The sequence below is a fragment of the Rattus norvegicus genome, chromosome 19 (assembly GCF_021556685.1).
Source record: "Rattus norvegicus strain SHRSP/BbbUtx chromosome 19, alternate assembly SHRSP_T2T, whole genome shotgun sequence".
NCBI lineage: Eukaryota > Metazoa > Chordata > Mammalia > Rodentia > Muridae > Rattus > Rattus norvegicus.
In genome coordinates, this window is record NC_141552.1 from 68,230,647 (window position 1) to 68,254,254 (window position 23,608).

The following is a 23,608-nucleotide window of genomic DNA, read 5'->3' on the forward strand; positions in this document are numbered from 1 at the left end:
ACAAAACAAACCGGGGTTGGGGATTTAGCTCAGTGGTAGAGCACTTGCCTAGCATGCGCAAGGCCCTGAGTTCTGTCCCCAGCTCCGAAAAAAAAAAAAAACCATCAATGACAGAAAAAAAAAACCCTCAAACAGTTTGAAACTAATTTGTTTAATCAAATATTTCCTACTCTGTAATTTTCCCTGAATCAGAGAAAAGGCAAAACAACCTAAGATGCTCATCTCCGGGCCAGCCTCAGGCCAAAGGGAAGCTCTCTGTCTATCCACAACCCCCACTCCTCTCCCACAGCCTTTTACCTCAGAGCCAGGTATAGCCTCTCCTTTTAGAAGAGGAATCCCCAGTTCAAGTGACCCACTTAAGACCAGGCAGCTGCTTAAAGCAGAAGGGAGAGTGTGGATTGATAGAGTGTTCAAGTCCCCGCCTTTCCCCCTTCCTTCTCCTCCTCCCCCTCTCCCTCCCTCCCAACATCCACACTTCCAATTGTGATGTCACAGGGACAAGGCTGTGACATTTATTGCTAGAAATAATATGGTTCAGTCATCTTCATTCTCAAGATGTCGTTTTTTTCCCTTTAACTCGGTAACTGAGACAGTACGTTTTTAACGATCTGGGGTTCGTATAAAAGCAGACCTCTTCACCACAGAGTAATGAGCAAACGGATGGGGTAGGTGTGGGTCTCAGTGGGCAAGGCCTGCTGTGGCATCTGATGGCAGGTTTGCAGAGTCTGATGATAGGGTGAGATCACACAGAGATTCTGCATACCTGGAACCCTCAACACTCAGGAGCCCGATGCCTGCCTGGAAGACAGCACGCAGGAGGCCAGTGCACACCTGGAACCCAGCAATCTGCAGGCTGAGACAGAAGACAGAGCTCCAGGCCAGCTTGGGCTGTACATCAAGAGCATCTCTGACACACACACACACACACACACACACACACACACACACACACACGCACCCATACACCCATGAAGGGATAAGGTCTGAGGGTGAAGCCTGTTCAAGAGCATGCGCAAGGCCTCGGGATCAATCTCCTGAATTGTTAAATGAGTCAATAAATCAGAAACAGTCATTCTGCCAGGCAGGTGTAGCATACATGTAATCGTAGCCCTTGGGAGCTGGAGGCAGGAGGACCAAGAGTTAAAGTCATTGACAGACTAGCCTGGTTTGCATAAAGTCCTGTTTCGAGATGCAGGTATAAATAAGGTGAATGTCACGGTGTTATCTACTAGCTGTATGTTGGTGGGTAGAGCTCGACTGACGCAGGGGCAGGTGTGGGATTCTCAAAACATCATCTCCAGTGGCTTCCTGCCCAGAATGTCCAGGTTGTTCGTTATGAGATGAGTTAAGAGCTGCACGTGAGGGACCTGGATATGCATAGGATAAATAAATCACATGAGCCTGTGAGCACAGCACTGACTGGGAACAGCCAGGACTGGGGTGAGCCTGTTGTTTCTTGGGCATGGGCATGCGGGGACCCAGAGTCCCCATCCCAGACTGGCAGAAGGGCAGGAAATGTTCTGCTGACACAGCCCACTCTAGCCTTCCAGCAGGCTGCAGTAAGTAAGCTAAAGTAAGCTATGATGCCTGCTGCTGTAGTCTTCTTGTTCCAGACAAGTTTCCTCGATATACACATTCACTGTGAGACTTAGAGAGATGGCTCATTGCTTAAGGGCCCCTGGCCGCTCTTCCAGAGGACCTGCGTTTGATTCTCAGCACCCACCTCCAGGAGCTCACAACTGCTTGTCATTCAAGCTCAGGAGATCCAATGTCCTCTTATAGCCTCTGTGGTTACCTGCACACACACTGTGCCTCTCTGTGTCTCTCTTAGTTTGTATCTCTCTCTGTCTCTCCTAGGCACACATACACAGTTCTTAAAATCTTAAAAAAAAAAAACAAAACTTTTATTGAGAAATTGGATTTGGTGGTATATACCTATAATCCCAGGTTGGGAGGCAGAGGCAGAGGGGCAGAGGGGCAGAGGGGCAGAGGGGCAGAGGGGCAGAGGGGCAGAGGGGCAGAGGGGCAGAGGGGCAGAGGCAGAGCTTGAGTTTGAGGCCAGCCTGGGCTACATATCGAAACTCTATCTCAAACATAACAAAGCAGAAGAAGACTGGGCTGGAGATTGGGCTTAGTGCGTGAAAGGTGTCTGCTGCCAAGCCTGATGACTCATGGAAAAAGGGGAGGAGCTATCCCCTAAAGTTGTCCTCTGACCTCTGCAGATGCACCATGGCCTGCATGCCTGTTCAAAAAAAATATGCTTTAAAATATAATAAATACATATTGAAGTAGGGAGGAGGAGGAGCAGGAAGAGAAAGAGGAGGAGGAAGAAGAGGAGGAAGAGGAGGAGGAGGAAAAGGAAGAAGAAGAGGAGGAGGAGGAAGAAGAGGAAGAGGAAGAGAAGGAGCAGGAGGAGCAGGAGAACTAAAAGAATCAATCCTACTAAAGCCTTGGTTGTTGCCCTTTTGCCTATGGGTATTTTCCCTGCACGTGTGTCCTGTGCTCTGTGTATACTGGTGCTCAAGGAAACCAGCATGTCAGGTGTTGACAATGCTGAGCTGTGAGCTGGGTGCTGGGAACTGAACCCATGTCCTCTGGGAGAGCAGCCATTGCTCTTAACCGCTGAGCCATCTCGCCAGCCTCCTGCTGTAGTTCCTGTCGTTGAAAATCATGTAGACCGTGCCTAATGTCCAGTTTCTAAGGGGCTCACAGCAGACTATCACAGGAACATACATCACACCCTTCCAAACCTTAGCTGTGTCATGTACAGTCACACAGCCTTGGCCGCTAACTCTTCAGCTCCTGTCCCCATCAACTCTGTGTCCGCTTGGTGCTGGGCTGCTTGTCTGCTGCACGTGCTTCTGCCAGGCTGATAGCCACATACAGTAGGTGGCTTCTGCCAGGCTGATGGCCACATGCAGTAAGTGGCTTCTGCCAGGCTGATGGCCACATGCAGTAGGTGGCTGGGGCGCAGACAACCCAAGTCATAGATAAACCTTTCTGCCTGTTTCTGTCCAGCCCTACGGGCGCGGTCTGCTTCAGTCCTGCCTTCAGGTCTGTCTTGAAACACTGCACTCATTGGCAACATCAACCTTCCCTTCCACCCTCCACCCCAAGCTGTTTTCAAATCCCATAATTCCAGACAGAATGAAAGTTCTTGCACATAGTGCACAACTGGAGCCTTTGAATGTTACCATTCCTCCGAGGTCTCTGGGGCTCTGTCTACTGTTTTGTTTTGTTTTATTAATTTTCAAGTGAGGGGTTCATTGTTTAGTCTTGGTTCTCCTGGAACTGGAACTCGCTCTGTAGATCAGGCAGGCCTTGAACTTGACGGAGATCCGCCTGTCTCTCCTCTGCTAGGCTACCGCCAAGCTTCTCTCTATTCTTAGTATGGTTTTTTTCCCCAGTTGTTTGAACAACAAAGGTCTTATGTGTTTTTCATTAAAACAAGAACACTCTCTGGTACAGCTGCAGTGCAGTAAGAGAACTTGTATGTATTTGATAAAATGTCGCATTTTAAAAGTGTAATCTACAACCTTTATTTGAACTTAACAAGTAGCAGTGATATCTTTGACAGCAAAGTTTGTTTTTTTTTTTTTGTTTGTTTGTTTTTTTTTTGCTGGCTCAGGATCACAGCCTGTTAGAGCGGCTTCAGGTGTGCAGGAGGAGGCGTGTGTATCAAGAGAGTTCAAGATCCCACTCAGCTGCACAACAAGGTGGGAGAGGCTAGCCTAGGCTACAGGAGAGACAGTGTCTCAAAGAGTCAACAACAGAAGGAAGGGAAGGAAGGAGGGAGGAAAAGACAGAAGAGCAGAAATCAGACACCCTTCCCCCCATGCTGTGTAGGTTACATGCAAGTCTACCTCTCTGCCTAGAGCAACTCACACCTGTGTGGTCCCCTGTTCAGCCGTACACCAGACTGACTGAGGACACTCAGGAACCATCCTGGAGCTGACAATGCAGCTCTGTCCTGTTTTACTTTCCGGGGGTTTTGCTGCATCCGTGATGACAGTTCCCACTGTGACAGCACAGGAGGCTCTGTCTCCCTAAAAACCCCAACTGCCTTATCACTCCCTCGCACACAACCTGAAAGCCTTTTCAGGCCAGAGAGCCTTAGTGATCAGGAGGGAAACTCGCCCCTGTCATCCCTGTGTGTTCAGAGCTCACTTTTCGGTGCCATGCTTTCCTCTGTCTGGTTTTGTCCCCTTTAATCTGACCTGGTTTCTTTACCCTCCTATCTTTCGATGGCAGATTTGGAAGAACGTCACGTTCATGTGACGTCAGCTTCACTTTTTGTTCAAGGCGATGCCCCACGTTTATTAGAGAATTTATGTCTGAGAAGTCAAGGTGTCCTTTAATGATCTGGGATTGAATGGGTAAAGTGTTTGCTTGTTAACTGGAAAAAGGCCTGGGTTTCACTCCCAGCACAAGGTAAAACCAGGAATGGTCATGCATGCCTGGAACCCCATTACCTGGGAGGTGGAGGCTGGAGTATCAAGTAACCAAAGCCAGCGTTATTGTCAATATGCACACTGCCTTGAAATGTCCTATAGTTAAGGGAAGGGAGCTGAGGGGGACTTGGGACAGTACAGCCACATTGACATATGACAAAGCTTCAAAAGACCATGAGGGGTTTTTTGTTTGTTTGTTTGTTTGTTTGTTTGTTTTTATTCTTTTGGCTTTTGAGACAGAGTTTCTCTGTGTAACAGCCCTGGCAATCCTGGAACTCTCACTGTAGACCAGACTGGTTTTGAACTCAGAGAGATAGATCTGCTGTCTTTGCCTCCTGGGCGCTGGGACTAAGAGCGTGTCCCACCATGTCCAGGCACCTCAGCCAGAATTCTTAACACTACACCATTTGTGAACCCTTCCTGACACATACAAATTGCTTGATGACTACAGTACTGGGTGTTGCAGGATAGCTGGTCACGCCACAAGCTCCGAGATCGTGTGGTTTACTGGGAAACTCGGTTTCTAGTTGTGGTGTGACTCACCTTAGCTCGCACCTTTGATCCCAACAACGAAGGTAACGTTAGTTTGTAGAAGTGATGTCTAATTGAGTAGCAGACAAAGTGACGAATCAGAGAAAGATCCCACAGAATAGGATATGCCCAGCTCTCACGAGAGGAGAGAGGGAAGCCACTTAAGGGGCAGCATGGGGGAGGGGAGCGCAATTCTATCAGGAGAGTTTTACAGAGAGGTTGAAGAGAGAACAAGCTAGACAGGTAAGGATAGAAGGAACCAGAGAAGGAGAGGGAGTCAGAAGATTAGAACAGAGTGACAGAGTTAGTATGAGGCCATGGAGAGCAATTCAGGGGAGACTGAGAGAAAAGCCAGATTGGATCAGTCAGCTTAGAGAGGAGTTCGATCCAGAACAGCTGAGTTGAACCAGCCAGCCAGAGTTCAGAAAGAACAAGCAAGGGTGAGCTTGTTCAGCAGCAAGTCTCAGAGGCTGACAACATTCTAGGCCTAGGTTGTACAGAGGCTGGAAGCTTCCAGGACTAGACATAGATTAGTAGACAGAGGCAGTAAGTCTCAAGAGACAATTTCATCAGGAGAATAAAAAACACTTTTACAAATGGGTTTCATGAAATATGATTTTAGACGTAACACCACCTAGAACCGGCTAGAGCCAGAGGGATCTGAGAACTTCACCCTGAACTCTGCACCAATGTGCCATTGACTCCTGCCACACATCAGTGCAGTTCTGTCTTGGCATGAAAACCCTCTGGGGTGGGCAGTGGTTAGTGAAGGGTTAATGCAGGCTTGGCTGTGACTGGCCACAGCGATAACACCCGTGAGGCATTTCTAGCAATCCTTCCGATGCCAGTTCGTTTTTGTCAGCTTGACACAAACCCGGACATACTTGGGGAGAGGAAATCATAACTGAGGGAATGTCTCCCTGTAGGGGGCTGGAGAGATGGCTCATTCATTTCCAGAGGTCCTGAGTTCAATTCCCAACAACCGCATGGTGGCTCGCAACCATCTGTAATGGGATCTGACACCCTCTTCTGGTGTCTGAAGACAGTGACAGACAGTATACTCATATACACAAAATAAATCTTAAAAGTTTGGCCTGTAGGCAAGGCTTTATATAAGGTGTTTGCTTGATGTGCAGAGCCCTGCCTACTATGGGTGGCACCATCCCTGGGTGTATAAGTGAGCCAGTAAAGCAACACTCCTTTGTGGTCTCTCTTTCAGTTCCTGCCCTGACTTTCATTGGTGACGGACTGTGATTGGATCATGTCAGCTAAAATACACCCTTTCTCTTCCCTGAGTTGGTTTTGGTCATAGTGGCCCCCCATCCCCCACAGCAATATAAACCGTAAGACACTTCATGGAAAAGAAGGTGGAAAGATGAACGTTAGAGGTGGAGGTGGGGGAGACTGCTGTGAGGTGCCATCTCCTGCTGCTGGAGCACTGTCCTGCCGGGGAGGAGCACTGAATGCTGAGGAGGGGAGCACTGTGTGCTGTGGAGGGGAGCACTGTCCTGCTGGGGAGGAGCACTGTGTGCTGAGGAGGGAAGCACTGTGTGCTGAGGAGGAGCACTGTGTGCTGTGGAAGGGAGCACTGTCCTGCTGGGGAGGAGCATTGTGTGCTGAGGAGGGAAGCACTGTGTGCTGAGGAGAGCACTGTGTGCTGTGGAAGGGAGCACTGTCCTGCTGGGGAGGAGCATTGAGTGCTGAGGAGGGGAGCATTGTCCTGCTGGGGAGGAGCACTGTCTGCTGAGGAGGGGAGCACTGTGTGCTGAGGAGGGGAGCATTGTGTGCTGAGGAGGAGCACTGTCTGCTGAGGAGGGGAGCACTGTGTGCTGAGGAGGAGCACTGTCTGCTGAGGAGGAGCACTGTGTGCTGAGGAGGGGAGCACTGTCCTGCTGGGGAGGAGCACTGAGTGCTGAGGAGGGGAGCACTGTCTGCTGAGGAGGGGAGCACTGTCTGCTGAGGAGGGGAGCACTGAGTGCTGAGGAGGAGCACTGAGTGCTGAGGAGGGGAGCATTGTCCTGCTGGGGAGGAGCACTGTCTGCTGAGGAGGGGAGCACTGTGTGCTGAGGAGGGGAGCATTGTCCTGCTGGGGAGGAGCACTGTCTGCTGAGGAGGGGAGCACTGAGTGCTGAGGAGGAGCACTGAGTGCTGAGGAGGGGAGCATTGTCCTGCTGGGGAGGAGCACTGTCTGCTGAGGAGGGGAGCACTGTGTGCTGAGGAGGGGAGCATTGTCCTGCTGGGGAGGAGCACTGTCTGCTGAGGAGGGGAGCACTGTGTGCTGAGGAGGGGAGCACTGTGTGCTGAGGAGGAGCACTGTCTGCTGAGGAGGAGCACTGTGTGCTGAGGAGGGGAAGCACTGTCTGCTGAGGAGGAGCACTGTCTGCTGAGGAGGGGAGCACTGTGTGCTGAGGAGGGAAGCACTGTCTGCTGAGGAGGAGCGATATCTCTGTGGAGAAGCCCTGTCCTGCTGCTTTGCAGTGCGGTCTCCCAGATACGATGTAGTCACTGCACTCATGCACGCATTGCACAAAATCAATTCAAAAGACTCAGTCAACATTCCAGTGGACAGCATAAGTGTACTCAGTGGGGTTGGGGAGGAAATAAAGGGTGGGGGAGAGGAACTGCTGCTGGCGGTGTCAGGGAGGAAAAGGAGGGTGCAGTTGGGGTGGGTATAATCAAAGTATATGTGCATGATATGGCCAAAGAGTATTAAAACAATTAAGCAAACAACTTTAATAAATGAAGTTTTTAGAAAAGGTCATTTTAGGGGCTGGAGAGATGGCTTGACAGTTGCTGCTCTTGCAGAGGACCCAGGTTCCTTTTCCAGTGCCCTCGCGGTTGCTCACAAGGGTCTGTAACTCAGGCTCCTCTGTAACTGGCCTCCTTGGGTAATAGGTATGCACAGGACACACAGACACACATACACACAACACACAGACACGCATGCACGCGACACACAGACACATATGCAGGAGAGACCCTCAGATACATAGGGTGAAAATAATAAAGGAACCCTTTTAAAAGAGCATTGTAGTTTATAATTCTTATATATTTTATTTCTTCCTTTGGAGTTATCTTTATCAAGTCTCAATGGGATATGGCAATACTACATTAATTGTATTACAACATGGAAAGCATTCTTTTATGTAAACATTTTAAGTGAGGCATGGGATTATTATATATGTTAAAATTAATAATTAAAATGTTGAATATATGGCAATGGAAAAATGTTTGGGGGATGTTACAGAGTTCTTTCTTTCTTTTTTTTTTTTTTTTCTTTCCCCAGAAAGTATCTCACTACGTTGGTTTGGCTGACGTAGAGTTTGCTGTCATATAGATCTCCCCCCCTCTGTCTCCCCAGTGCTGGAATTAAAGGCCAGCACACCCAGCTCTTATGGAATTATTTTTTGTTTTAAATTTTATGTATATGAGTGCACTGTCGCTGTCTTCAGACACACCAGAAGAGGGCATCAGATCTCATTACAGATGGTTGTGAGCCACCATGTGGTTGCTGGGATTTGAACTCAGGACCTCTGGAAGAGCAGTCAGTGCTCTTAACCTCTGACCATCCCTGCAGCCCCTTGTTTGATGATTTTTAAGTAGGTGTGTAGATGTGTGTGTTTGCATGTGTGTTCATGCATTCTTGGGAGAGATGGATCACCAGTTAAGAGCACTGACTGCTCTTCCAGAGGACTCGTGTTCAATTCCCAGCACCCGCATGACAGCTTCCAACTGTCTGTAACTCCATGGATCCAATACCTTCACACAGACATACATGCAGACAGAACATAGAGGCACATATAACAACAACAACAACAACAATAACAATACTAATAAAAGGAGACCAGGGCATTGGATCCCTGGAGCTTGATTTACAGAAGACTGTGAGCCTCCCAACATGGGTGCTCCAATTCATGCCCAGTCGATCTGGAAGATCAGGAAGCCCCGGAGCCATTTCTCAAGCTCTACTGTGGAATTCTTGGTGAATAAGTGTGATCCTCAGGAACGTGTGGTTAGTATGTCACTTCAATGTATATAAAACTGTTAGTGCATCATTCCGGGAATCCCGGATACCTTAAACCCTCAGAGGAAAAGATGGAACGCTCAGCATTTATGCCACTCCTACCTCAGAGTTACGCCGGCAGAGGCTAAAATGCTTGTGTCTACCTTCATCCAGCGCATATATTTAACGTACGTCTTCCCTGCACAGACATGTCTGTGCTGAGTACGTACTTATTGAAATAGCTGGGTCTTATCCTTTCCTGGAACGCTGCACAGAATTCTAACTTAGGGCTTGGTGACTGAGTAGTTCCGTTCAGCAGGTCAAGGGAACTCTCACTGGAGCATCTGTCTATCTGTGCAAGTCACTTTCCACCCTCTTCCCATTAATCATCAACATTATGTAAATGAGGGACGAGAAGCCCAGAGGGAGGAAGCACACGCCCCAAAGCACAGAAGCTTCACTTCCTGGTAGACCCGGGGCTCCAATCAGACCTCCACCACATCTTCCCAGGAAAAGTCAATTCTGTGGCAACGTGGGGGCAGACGTTGACTGCCCCATCATAGCCTTCGTCCTCAAAGATGCCATTAAAACGTGATGTAGGTTTGGAGATTTGAGGGCAGAACCTGACGTGCACGTGACATGCACAAAGCCACGCCCTCTCTCCCCTGGTAGGTACTTGTTGATCTGAGAGGAGGTCGCCACAGCCTCGAAGCCTGCCCGCAGCGCAGGCATGGGGCAACAGTGCTCGCTGCTCAGGCTCCCGAGGCTCATCTGGAGTTCAAGATTTCTGGTGAGATTAAAGGGACGCATTTCATTCAAGTCTCACACCCCAGGGAGGGGTTCTTTCTGTCTTTTTCAAGCTCTCAACAGAACTCAGAGGCAGCTGTGAGATTAAGATCAGATCTTCTCAGGGAGCTTTAATCTGGCTACTGCTGGGTGCTGAGTCAAAGCCACAGTAGGACAGAGATTCCCAAGCCTGTGTACTGGGAACGTGCAGGAAGGCAGGTAGGCAGGCCGCCTCTGCTGGGTGGGAGCTGCTGGAGCCCTCGGCTGATAAACGAATCAGGTTCAAAGGAAAGTTGCCCGGGTAGTTTGTGCTTGGGTCCTGTCGTAACGCAGTCATTCCCTTTGCCCAAACAAGTTGCTTTATTTAGGTATGAATTGGCTTGGCTTGGCCAAACAAAACGTGCTCATCAAACCTAGTCTGGAGTCAGCAGAAGTGGGCTGGGAGTGGAGACAGAATGTAAGATGTAAGTAGCTTGATGAATCAAACAAAGGGGCAGCCCTACGCCTTCTCCCAGACCCCGATCAATGCAACACGGGGCAACCATGGCCGGTTGGATCCCTTATGATGAGGCTAACACAGTGGTGCTGCCTATGGGTCTAGGTAAGATAGAATAGAGTTGTTGTAACAGGCCCCAGACCTTAGCACAATGAACTCCATGATGAAAAAGCCATTCGGGCTCTAAAAACTCAGCACGTAGACAGCACCGGCTGCCAAAGTGAAAACAAAGACCTAATCCATCAAGGTCCACAGTTCTGGGAATGCCTCGAAATGTACTAACCCCGTTCTTTGACTTCTGCAGTTCTGCTTCTGGCTAACTGTTCTTGCTAACCGAGGTGTGTCAACCCAGGGTGTGATTTTGTGCTTAAACGCTCACCCTGAGAAAGACTCGGTGCTACACTGATTTCTTTTAAAAGATTTTATTTATTTTATGTGTATGAGCACACTGTCGCTGTCTTCAGACACACCAGAAGAGGGCATCGGATCCCATTGCAGATGGTTGTGAGCCACCATGTGGTTGCTGGGAATTGAACTCAGGACCTCTGGAAGAGCAGTCAGTGCTCTTAACCGCTGAACCATTTCTCCAGCCCCGGCTTCATTGTCTTAAACCCATGTCCGAGAAGTCTTCTCTAGTGGATACCCCACAACAGTTATCAAGCTTTGAAACAAACAAACAAAAAACAAATAAAGAGAACAACAAAACAAAAACAAACCACCACCACCGCCACCAACAACAACAACAAGAATGAAAACCCCTGGGCTTTGAAAACAGACGAGGGCTAGGGCTGTAAGTGAGCGGAGAAGAGCTTCCCTAGCATCCCAAGGGCGTGGGTTTGATGCCTCAGATTAAAGATGATGGGGTGGGCTGGAGAGATGGCTCAGTGGTTAAGAGCACTGACTGCTCTTCCAGACGTCCTGAGTTCAATTCCCAGCAACCACATGGTGGCTCACAGCCATCTGTGATGAGATCTGATGCCCTCTTCTGGTGTGTCTGAAGACAGCGACAGTGCACTCATATGAATAAAATAAATCTTTTAAAAAAAGAATAATTAAAGATGATGGGGAGGGGAAAGACCAGTGTGGACTCCAGGTGTCAACATCCCACATTGGGAGGAAGAACAAAGCAAGATCCATCAGGAAAGCGCAGAGGGACCTTGAAGGGAGGCATCAGCGAAGCAGACAATACATGGGGTGCAAAGAGAAATGACCGGGCAACAAGCAAGCATGCCGAAAAGGAACTCAACCGTCCTCTTCTCCCTCCCGCTGTAGGAAGATCATAAGTCACAGATGCTAGGGCTGTGGCTGCACCTCAGGATGACACCGGGGATCCCAGAGCCCTGCTGGGCTGAACCTAAGTAGCTATGCTCACTCCTCAGTGATTTCTTCCCACACAGCAGCCTTCTTCAAAGACATTGATAGGAAAATCCCTGACTGAAGGAGTCCTCCACCCCAGTGTTGCAGGAAGCAGAGCTGGCTCCACTTCCTGTAAGGTCCCTAGGGCTCTGCCCTGAGAGTCATCAACTCTGTGGTTTTAATGTCACCAAGAGAAAGACTTACATGGGTTGGGGCTTTGCCCCTTCCCTAGAATTCACAGCGAGGCTAATCAGTAAAACAGGCGGTTTTGCAGTGCCATGTGAATTCCAAAGGAAAGGTTGTTAGAGATATAGGCTATTCAGGTTGTAAGCATAAATAATAACGCATATATCACAGGGCAGGCATGGGGGCTAAAAAAGGATCTGTAAGCTGGGTGGCAGTGCTGTAAGCCCAGTACTTGAGAGACAGACAGGAGGATCCCTGAAAATTGCCTCATCTACATAGTGCCAGGCCAGCCAAGACTAAATAGCAAAATACTCTGTTTCTAAACAAACAAACAAACAAAACAAACATAACAAAAAAACCAAGTAGACCTACTGGGTAAAATATGTAATAAAGGTCACAGTGGGTGGTGACAACTTACATTTTCTAGGTATGTACCAGGTGTCTGCCCTACGTACACTTACTTGTGTCTCACCGTGCAGCCCAGGCTGGCCTAGAACTTGTGGCCATTATCCTTCATCCTGCCTCAGCCTTCCAAATGCTGCATTGACAGGTGTGTGTACCCTGACCCCTGACTTCTGCATTTCCTATTTGAATTCACTTTGTCCCTGCAGCACCCATGACGTTCTGCTGTACAGAAATGGAGACACAAGAGAGCTAGAGTAAAACTCCAGAGGCAGAGGTAGAATTTAAAGGTAGGTATTCTGTTTGGAATCAGTTGGAACATGCATAAGTGAACAAGATCAAGTGGAGAGGAGGGAGAACAGAGGAGCCAACGTCTGGATGCGAATCTGTGATATAGAGGGGAGAAGTAAATATAGGAGATGAAATGTTTCGGGCTGATGGTGATGACGATCTGAAAAAAATTAAGGTGAGAATTTCCAGATGGACAGAAATTCAGCCTAAAGGAGACTGATAAGGAAGAACCCAAATCCAGACACAGGCAATGATGGTGACCACAGAGATCTAGAAACTGAATGTGTTCATTTCTCTGTTTTTTTTGTCTTCTGAAAGACCAGGAAGAAAAAGTTAAAAGGCCCAAAGAATATGTGTTAACAACGGCGATAAACAGTCACAGATACTGGCTGTCGGACTAAAAGCAACAGGAGCAGGAAGATGGCGGAGTGATTTCCTCCTAAAGCCCGGACGCGTTGCTACCACTTTGGAACAGTGCGTTTGCACGCATTGGTTTATGATAGAGATTCTGATGCAGTAATGGGAAGCGGAGGAGGATCCAGAGGAGGGGGGCAGCGTGGACGTAAGGAACTCATTTCGTGTGGATGAGCAGGCCCTGAGTTCCATCCTCAACACCGAGGAAGGAAATTCAGATCAAGTAAAAAGAAAATCAGTCAAATCAAATCACACGGAGGTTTGCTCTCTGAACGCAGGTTTTGTTTTGTTTATTTTACTCTCACGACATCTTCTGTGCAAGTGACAAGGGGATTTAAAAACACCGTTGCATTCTTTTATTTCGTGTGCGTGCAGGCATGTGCCTGCCGTGGTGTATGCGTGGAGGTCAGAGGACAACGTGCGGATGTTGGCTCTCTCCTTCCACTGTCTGTGTCTTGAGGATTGAACTCAGGTTGTCCTGTGTGGCAGCAGATCCCTGTATCAGCTGCGCCATCTCACCAACTCCTAATAAAGGCTTTTGTATTCTTCTTCCCATATATTGGAGCCCTGGTGACATTTGTGGTTCAGCTCCCTCAAAATCCTCTTCAGCCATTCTCTTGGCGCACGGTGCCCTTCCTGCCTATTACCACAGAGCTGTAGTAGAGCTGCTCTGACACCAGCCGCTTTTTCCTCGAGCTTTTCCCCAGAGAGCTGGCATGTTTTCAAGTGCTCTTGGTTTCGCTTGGTGAGGTTTTTACTGACACAGCTGATGGGACAGCCTGGTCTAACCATGGTTCCATGTTTTAACTTTTTGAGCCCATTCCCATGTCCCCGGGTCCCCCCACGCCCCAACACACACACAGACACACAGACACAAACACACACACACACACACACACACACACACACACAGAGAGAGAGCTTTTGTTTTTTTTTTTCTTTTTTCTTTTTTCGGAGCTGGGGATCGAACCCAGGGCCTTGCGCTTGCTAGGCAAGCGCTCTACCACTGAGCTAAATCCCCAACCCCCTACACACAGAGCTTTTACAATCCCTGAGACATTGCTTGCCTTCTGGTTTCGGAGCAGTAGTCATGATGGGCGTGGGCAGGCATGGGCAGAAAGAAGAAAGTAGTCTGGTGAGAAGCCAGTTGTGGTAAGATATTTCTTAAATGGCTTAAGATAACTACCCCGGAATTCTATGCCCGGGAGAAAATATCCTTGAACTAGATTGAAACCCGACAAAACATATCACATCTCTCTCAAACAAAACCCAAGAGATCTGGCATGAATAGACCTGCACAGAGGAAAGAATCTGCAGTGTGGTGTTTTTCAAGGAGGAGAAAATAAAGTCCCAGGTGGAAGATGGCAGCTGGGAGAAGAGGTAAGTCTGGAGAGCACTGTGCTCAGTGAAATAAGCCAGGCAGAGAGAGAGAAAAAAAACAATGTGTTCTCACTTGCTCTTGGGATCAAAACAAACCAAACTAAAACCAAAAACAACCCCCCAAAATAAAAAACAAAAACAAAAACCAATTACATCCAAGGAGGGTGAATGGAATGGTGATTGATGCTGCCAGGGGTTGGATCTAGTTCGGTAAGACAGGAGAGGAAGACTGAAGAGACCTAGAGGAGGTGGTAACTGTGGCTGACAGCATCCTATACAGCCTAAGTGTGTGTGACCATGGACATGCTGACTATCTTGCTTCTTTTCAAACAGATTTTTTAAATTAACTTTTATTTATATAGCTGTCTTTAGGCACACACCAGAAGAGGGCATCTGATCCCATTACAGATGGTTGTGAGCCACCATGTGGATGCTGGGAATTGAACTCAGGACTCTGGAAGAGCAGCCAGTGCTCTTAACCGCTGAGCCGTCTCTCCAGCCCTGAGTATCTTGCTTTTAACAAGAATGTAAAAGAAACAACTGAAGAGGAGTGGTTTGAATAAGAATGGCCCCATAGGCTCATAGCTTTGAGTACCTAGCAATCAGGGAGTGACACTATTTGAAGGATTGATTAGAAGGTGTGCCCTTGTTGGAGGCAGAGGGTCATTAGGAGTAGACTTTGAGGTTTTTAAAGCCCATGCTGGGGGCTGTAGACATGACTTTTTCTCAGCCTACTTTAGTAAGGGTGCAACCTCCCCTGTAGCCCACCATCCACCAGAGGTCGTGGAAAATAGAGTTATCAGGACACAGGGGAAGTGGACCTGTTTAGAAATAGTTCTTTGGGGATAAGTCCACTCTTCCGTGTCAGGATATCAGCAGTTCAGTCCATAGCCAACACCTGATACGAGTCGGCGGCTACAGAGCAGTCCACGGGGCAAACGCCACACAGGAACCAGCAGCTGCATCTCAGTCCATATGGCAGACACCATTGAACTGCAAGGGCAGTTCAATCCAGAGAAGAACTGATAGACTCTATAACTGGCTGAGGAAGCGTTAAGAAGCCACGGGAACCTCACGAGAAGTTCTTTGGTGAGTTTCTCTCTATGAAATCACCATAAGCAAAGCTCAACAACAAAATGTAATTGCATGTGTGTTGTCAGCAAAGAATATCGAGGCGGAGCGAACTAAACCAATACTCCGGCTCCCACTGTCTGTGGGGGTCAGATTTATACTCCTTTATCACATGTCCTTTCACGTGTCTGCTGTAGCAAAACATCCTTTCACACGTGTGCCCCATCAAAACATCACTTGACATAACTAACTTTCCAAAGATGCCATAAATTTTCACTTTGGGAGGGTCCAGAGTCTCTCTCTTCCTTCTGTCTGCAGATCAAGATGTAGAAATCTCAGCTGCTTCTCCAGCACCATGTCTGCCTGCATTCTACCACACTGTCTGTCATGATCATGGACCGAATATCTGAAACTTTAAGCTAGCCATGACTAAATCCTTTTTTCTTCCCCATAAAAGTTGCCATGGGGGCTGGAGAGATGGCTCAGTGGCCAAGAGCACTGACTGCTCTTCCAGAGGAACTGAATTCAATTCCCAGCAACCACATGGTGGCTCACGACCATCTGCAAGGGGTTCTGATGCCCTCTTCTGGTGTGTCTGAAGACAGCAATAGTATACTTATATAGAATAAATAAATCTTTAAAAAGAAAAGTTGCCATGGTCACAGTGTCTCTTCAGACCAATAGAACGATGACCATGACAGACATTGTTAACGGGGATTTCAGAATCGCTGTGACAGACCCGTCATGCTGCTTATTGGCGGGATGTGGAAGTTAGGGCTTTGGATTAGGAAAGCAGTTGAAGACTTTAAACAGACCTTATAGGCCGTGCTAGCAGGAGCATGGGAGACAGCGGTGCTGAGAGCAAATGTGGCTTGTAATGGCTTGGCTCAAGTGACTTGGCTCAAGTGACATAGAGACAGGTCTTGCAATATCTTGCCAAAAAATGTGGCACTTTCTGCCCTTGTCTAAAAAAAAAATCTACCTGAGGCTAAATTGAAGAATTTTGGATTAATGGCACTGGCAGAGGAGAGTTCAAGACAGCCTAATAGAGACTCTGTCATGTGACTATTCACGGTCACTCTTTTTTTTTTTTTTTTGGTTCTGTTTTTCGGAGCTAGGGACCGAACCCAGGGCCTTGTGCTTCCTAGGTAAGCGCTCTACCACTGAGCTAAATCCCCAGCCCCTATTCACGGTCACTCTTAATGCAGATCTATAACGGAAAGGTACAAAACGAACGAGGAAAAATAGAAAATGCACCGTTTGAGAAAAGGGACACCAGGAAGTGTGATGTGGGAGCCAAGTACAGGGCTCGGGGGAAGTTAAAGGCTTAGGGAAAAGTCTGCTGCTAGGTAGAATAAAGCGAATGGTCACCTTAGAGCAAGACCTTACCCAGCCAATCCGTGACCTGTGAAAAGAAATTAAGGAAAAATCGTAAGCAGTGAGGGAAACTGCTGCCAACACAAAGCAGGTGCATTGTGTAATTAAATGAGGGCCGTAGTCCAGACCAGCAAGCAGCAGAACTTGGCAGTGTTACTCTCCCAGCTCTGGCTTTAGAGTCAAGGATACGGGCTGGAGAGATGGCTCAGTGGTTAAGAGCATTGACTGCTCTTCCAGAGGTCCTGAGTTCAAATCCCAGCAACCACATGGTGGCTCCCAACCATCTGTAATGAGATCTGATGCCCTTCCCTCTTCTGGTGTGTCTGAAGACAGTTACAGTGTACTTATATATAATAAATAAATAAATCTTTAGAGTCAAGGATACAAAAGGGGTTGTGGAATCTCCCCCTGCAACTAAGGAAAGCCACTAAAGCCAAGCATGTGTAAGGGATGTCCCTGCATGGAAGCCCCGAGAGGCTATTTATTGTGTGAGGCTGTGAAGGTGAAGCCTAGACACCAAGATGTGGGATACCAGCCGAAGAGATCTGAAGAGTGTTTTGACATCAGACATGGAGATGTAGAATTTGAAGTTTGCCCTGCTGGGTTTTGGTCTTGCTTTGACCAGTATTTCCTCACTCTCACTTTCCTCCCTTTTGGAATGGTGATGTGTGCTCTGTGACATTCTGTGTTGAAAGTATGAGACCTGGCTTTTTGATTTTGCAGGGAGTTATAGTTAAAACATCGCCATGAGTCTTGGGAGAGATTTTAAACTTTTAGACATTGCTAAGACTGCGAGATGGTGAGGACTTTTTTGAATTTGGGTTGCATCCATTTTTGCATTATGATATGGCCTATTGGGGGGCCCAGGGAGTGGAATATGGTGGTTTGAATAAGAATAGCCCTCATAGGCTCACAAATTTGAATGTTTAATCATCAGGGAGTGGCCCTGTATGGAAAGGGTCAAAAGGTGTGGCCTTGTTGACTTGTGTCATAGGGGATGGATGATGAGTTTTCAAAAACCCAGACTGGGCCCAGAGTCCCTCTCTTCATTCTATCTACAGATGGGGATGTGGAACTCTCAGCCACTCCTAGAACCCTCAGCCACTCCTAGAACCCTCAGCCACTCCTAGAACCCTCAGCCACTCCTAGAACCCTCAGCCACTCCTAGAACCCTCAGCTACTCCTAGAACATTCAGCCACTCCTAGAACACTCAGCCACTCCTAGAACCCTCAGCCACTCCTAGAACCCTCAGCCACTCCTAGAACACTCAGCTACTCCTAGAACACTCAGCCACTCCTAGAACACTCAGCCACTCCTAGAACCCTCAGCCACTCCTAGAACCCTCAGCCACTCCTAGAACACTCAGATACTCCTAGAACACTCAGATACTCCTAGAACACTCAGATACTCCTAGAACACTCAGATACTCTAGCACCATGTCTGCCTGCAGGCTGCCACATTCCCCACCATGATGATAATGGACTGATCCTCTGAAACTGTAAGTTAGCCACAACTAAATGCTTTCTTTATGAGAGTTGCTACATCACAGTTTCTCTTCACAACACTAGAAGAGGGGCCATGACAGAGTAATAAAGGGGCATTTTACTAACACGCAGGACACCCTCTGTTCAACTGGTAGGACCTCAAACTATCAGGAAGAAGGAAAAAGAACAACAGAAGCCCTATGTGTATGAGAGAATCCAATCAGTGTTGGTCACCTACACTGATTGTAAGAACAATAATGCTTATGGAATTTGAAGTACACAGAAGTACTTCATTTATGAAGCAACGCCAAACAAAGAAAATGTCTTGAAACGGTCCTCAGGGACTGTCTTGTCCACCAAGAGTGTAAATGCGCCAAGTGCCACTGGAGTCTAAGGCCTCCAAGACTCGTGTTGTACTTGTTAGCATAACTGCTGGTTGAGGGGTAAGGCTGTGTCTGTAATGATTAGAGGCCTGAGAAGAACAGAAAGAGGTGAGAAGTTGTGATGACCCAGGGAGTGGCACTGTTAGTAGGTGTGGCTTTGTTGGTATAGATGTGGCTTTATTGGAGTAGGTGTGCTTGGCCCAGGGAATGGCACTATTAGAAGGTATGGCCCTGTAGGAGTGGGTGTGGCCTTGTTGGAGTGTGTGTGTCACTGTGGGTACTGGCTTTAAGACCCTCATCTTAACTGCCTGGAAGGCACTCTTCTGCTAGCAGCCTTCAGTTCAGCTAAAATTCTCAGCTCCTCCTGCACGCCTGTCTGGATGCTGCCCTGTTCCTGTCTTGATGATAATGGACTGAACCTCTGAACCTGTAAGCCAGCCCCAGTTAAATGTTCTTTAAGAGTTGCTGGGGAAGCAGCTGGGGGTTCCTTGGAGTTTGCTGGCTACCCAGCTTTGCCTAGGTGGTGAGTTCCAGGGCAGTGAGAAACTCTGTCTTGGGCTGGAGAGATGGGTCAGTGATCAAGAGCACTGACTGCTCTTCCAGAGGTCCTGAGTTCAATTCCCAGCAACTACATGGTGGCTCATAACCATCTGCAATAGAATCTGATGCCCTCTTCTGGTGTGTCTGAAGACAACTACAGTGTGCTTATATACATTAAATAAATAAATCTTAAAAAAGAAAGAAAGAGAGAAAGAAAGAAAGAAAGAAAGAAAGAAAGAAAGAAAGAAAGAAAGAGAGAATCCCAAAAACCAGATGGATGGTGTCTGAGGAACAATACCTGGAGTTGTCCTCTGCCCTGCACATACACATACACATAAACACACAGGCATATGCATGTGAGCACATGTGTGAGAGCACACATACACAACACACCATTCATAGTGGAGGAAAAGAAGGTTGTGGTTTTTAAAAATCACTTTTTGTGTCTGAGTGTATGTATGAGCATAACTGTGCACTAAGCCTGCAGAGGTCAGAGAGAGCATCAGATCCCATGGCACTGGAGTTCCAGGAGGTTGTGAGGTGCCATGTGTGTGCTGGAAGCCCAACCTGGTCCTCTGGAAGAACAGTGTGCACTCTAATTCACTTGAGGCATACCCCGGCCAAGAAGGTCTTTCTTTTTTTTTTTTTTTAAGATTTATTTATTAATTATATATAAGTACACTGTAGCTGTCTTCAGACACACCAGAAGAGGGCATCAGGTCTCGTTACAGATGGTTGTGAGCCACCATGTGGTTGCTGGGATTTGAACTCAGGAACTCTGGGAGAGCAGTCAGTGCTCTTAGCCTCTGAGCCATCTCTCCAGCCCTAGAAGGTCTTGTCTTAAGAAAACAGTTTAATTTAATACACACACACACACACACACACACACACACAGACACACACAGAGACACACAAACAGACACTGCATTGGCTGTACAAGATTTATTTGCAACTCACCTGAATACATAGTTTCACTGTTCCCTCTGTGGCCAGGCTGTGCTACCAGATAAAATGTAACAGGACTTTAGTCAAGGTTAAAAGGCAGATAAGTGTCACGCAGAGAGGAGACCAGCACAGCACTGGAGGTTGATAAAAACAGACAGAATGTAAGACAGACACAGGAGGAGAGAAGGAGAGATCACAGACTCACGCACAAGCCAACTTCTTGCACTGCACTGGTCCCCTGGCCAGTGGATATATTATTTGGTTTACTAGGTGACTGTCTGCCCTAGTTTCATGCTGTAGTGAAGGACCCCTAGTCCTCCCCCAACACAGCCAACACAGCTACAATGCAGGAAACTGGAGCATGCCTCAGGGCCAACCATCCAGGCCTGTCTTGATGTAGCTGAAGGGTAGATGGGAGTAAGAGACTGTGTGAGTCTGCCTTTGCAGAGAGAGAGAGAGAGAGAGAGAGAGAGAGAGAGAGAGAGAGAGAGAGAGAGAGAGAGGAGACACAGGCACATGACAGGCACACACTGTGGGGGGACAGGGGGATAAGTGATAAGTAGATAAGTCCCTAATGGCAGATTTTCATGGACTTCTCCAAATAAGCAGCCAGTAATAATCCATGTCTTTTCTTGTTCAGTCAGAATATAAAAGATGTGAATGACAGGGAGCGGAGCTGAACTAGAATGTCACCCTTTAAGGATTATTTGGCTACTGATGACTGGTCTTCTTTGGAAGCTGCTCAGGCACTCTGTAACCTTGAATTTAGGAAGAAGCATGGGTAGCAGGTCAGGAGCAGTGATGCATGCTGGCCATGGAGACCAGTGAAGTTTCAATTTGCTAGACTCTGTGAACTTCCTCAGTTCACTTCTGCCCTACTTCCTAGTTAGTATCTGCTCCATAAAAATAGAGCCGCGACTGTAGCAATGTCCATTGGTCCGTGGATACAATCCCTTGAGGTGAAGGAAAGAGCGGCTTACATAAGATAACAGCAAGTGTGGAAGCAGAGACAAGACAGAGTTGTGTCTACAGAGTCTGTAGCTCCCTGAAGCTTACCCAGTGCTCTGTCTGTCCTTGGCTCACTCACACCACCTACTCTGCTGTTGGCACCAGCCACATCTTTGTGTGTTTGGAGCTTGAATCCACAGTCCTGTCTGTGATGGGTTGACCTTCTCCTCATACCACTGGCTAGCCATTGCATGTGGTCTACACTGCAGCATCTGTAGCAAAGGACCCTCAAGGTCCTCCCCTGTTCTGGGTGGCCCTGTAACCACTGTGAAATAGCACCTATTTCCTTTGATGGCGGAGGACGATAGCGGATGCCCCCACCTATTTATTTAGTGTAGGCTTCCCAGTTTCTCCCTGCAACACTGTTGATACTCGGAGGTGGGGGAGGGGGGTTGGGCTGGGCTGGGGGTGGAGAATCGTGACGTTTGTCACCTGAGTTGTGAATGTTTAGCAGCAATCTTGACCTTTACACACTGAGTGCTGGCTGCAGGCCTACCTCCCAGTTATAAAAGAACAATTTCCAGACGCTGGAGGTGGGAGTTTCCAGGAATAGCCCGGGTTGTCCTTTTGGTAGGACTGCTAGGAAGACGCACCAGTTTTCTGTTGCTGCTGCAACAATTGTTGCAGACACATTGCTTCATGGAGCGAAGTCTTTCTCATACAGTCCCTGAGGTTAGAAGTTTGAAAATGACACTGAAAGTGGAAGGGCATAGGACAAAGTTCCTTCTTGCTGTTCTCGGAGAGACTGGTCCTTACTTTTCCTCCTTCCAGAGGGTTCTGATATTCCTTGACTTGTGTCCCAACCCCAGTGGTATCATCACTTCCACACTTCCCGTTGCTGACACTCTGGCTCCCTGGCTTTTTCCTCTCCCTTAGGAGGGCATTTTGTAGTTGCTTCAGGCCCGCTGGACGATCCAGGATAATATGTCCACCCCAATATCCTTACTCATCTTTTCAGAGTTCCTTTTGGCACTGGGTTTGGCCACAAGTTTCTGGGGAACAGCATGCGGACATCTCTGGGTATCATTATTTGAATTGGAAGAGAGGGGCTCGGTGAAGAGAGACTTTAGTAAGAGAGCAGCTGGACGAGGTTTCCCACATCTTTAATCTCAGCGCTTGGGAGGCAGAGGCAGGTGGGTCTTTGTCAGTTCAAGGCCAGCCTGGTCTACATGGTAAGACTTCTGTCTTAAAGACAGAGAGAAAGTGGGCAGGAGAGATGGCTCAGTGGTTAAGAGCACTGACTGCTCTTCCAGAGGTCCTGAATTCAAATCCCAGCAACCACATGGTGGCTCACAACCATCTGTAATGAGATCTGATGCCTTCTGATGTGTCTGAAGACAGCTACAATGTACTTACATGCAATAAAAAAAAGACAGAAAGTTAAAAAAGAGGATGGAGGAGGGGAGAGAGAGGAGGGGGGAAAGGGAGAGAGGAAGTAAGGAGAGGGGAGGGAGAGAGAGAGAGGGAGAGAGAGAGAGAAAGAACATCTGTAGGCAGAACAATCCTAGGTCAGGGAATGATAGCATACCTCAGGTCCAAACGTGTGGATAGGTTACCTCAGTGCCAATATGAGTAAGGGGTGGACCCAGCCAGGCAGGACCAGGACCAGGCTTAGCCAACATGAAAACAAAGTTCAAATAGGCCAGAGCAGCCATACTGAGTGGCCTTGCGACAACTTATACCTTTGCCTTGAGGGGACTAAGTGAGTTACCTTGTGGCGGTTGTGTGGAAAGACAGCTGCGAATTGTGTGAAATGGTAAACAGGAGATATCTACTACTGTGGAACAAACCCCCAAACTAAATCACTCGAGAACAATGCTGCTTTTTGTCTTACTGTAGGCTGGCTGGTGATGTGGCATTCCGGGCTGAGTTCAGCTGGCTGGAATGTTGACCAATGGCTTCAGTTTTATACCTTGCATCTAAGGGTGGGGTGGCTAATCAAGCCTTTCTCTGCCCAGTAAGGTAAGGATTCCATACATGGTGTCAACAGTTTCCAAGAGAGCTGCAGGGGAAAGTGCCTGGAGGTGGGCCAGCCTCATGTTCTTGGCGTTGTCCTCTTACATAGGACAATGGACGTCACATATGGTTAGAGCTGAGACATAGAGGGTGAAAGACTTAGACTCAATTGGTGGAGCCAAGGGAGTCCGATGTAATCCAAGTATGTTTTGAACGTAGAGCACGTAGTCTGAGAGGGTGGTCACAAAAAAGCAACATAGACTAGCGGCTTTAACACATGCTCATGGCCAGGCAGTAGTGGTATACACCTTTAATGCAGGCATTTGGGAGGCAGATGCAGGTGCTTTTCTAAATTTGAGGCTAGCCTGGTCTATAGAGTGAGTTGTAAGACAGCCAGGGCTACTCCAAGAAACCCTGCCTTGAAAAAAAAAAGTGTAAGTTATCTGGGGCTTTCCAGCATGGTCATGCTCTGGTGGTCTCTCTCTGGCTTGCAGATAGACACCTTAGCTTTTCCACATGACCTGTTTTTGGTATTTGTGTATAACAA

General features: G+C 47.9%; 1 long non-coding RNA gene across 1 annotated transcript; it reads left to right on the plus strand.

Annotated features, from left to right (window-relative positions):
• Positions 1–9,659: 9,659 nt before the first annotated feature.
• On the plus strand, positions 9,660–13,473 carry LOC102549918 (uncharacterized). The gene is made up of 3 exons (XR_015644248.1): positions 9,660–9,775; positions 12,421–12,501; positions 12,821–13,473. It is a non-coding gene; the product is annotated as an uncharacterized LOC102549918 (long non-coding RNA).
• The last annotated feature ends 10,135 nt before the right edge of the window (positions 13,474–23,608 follow it).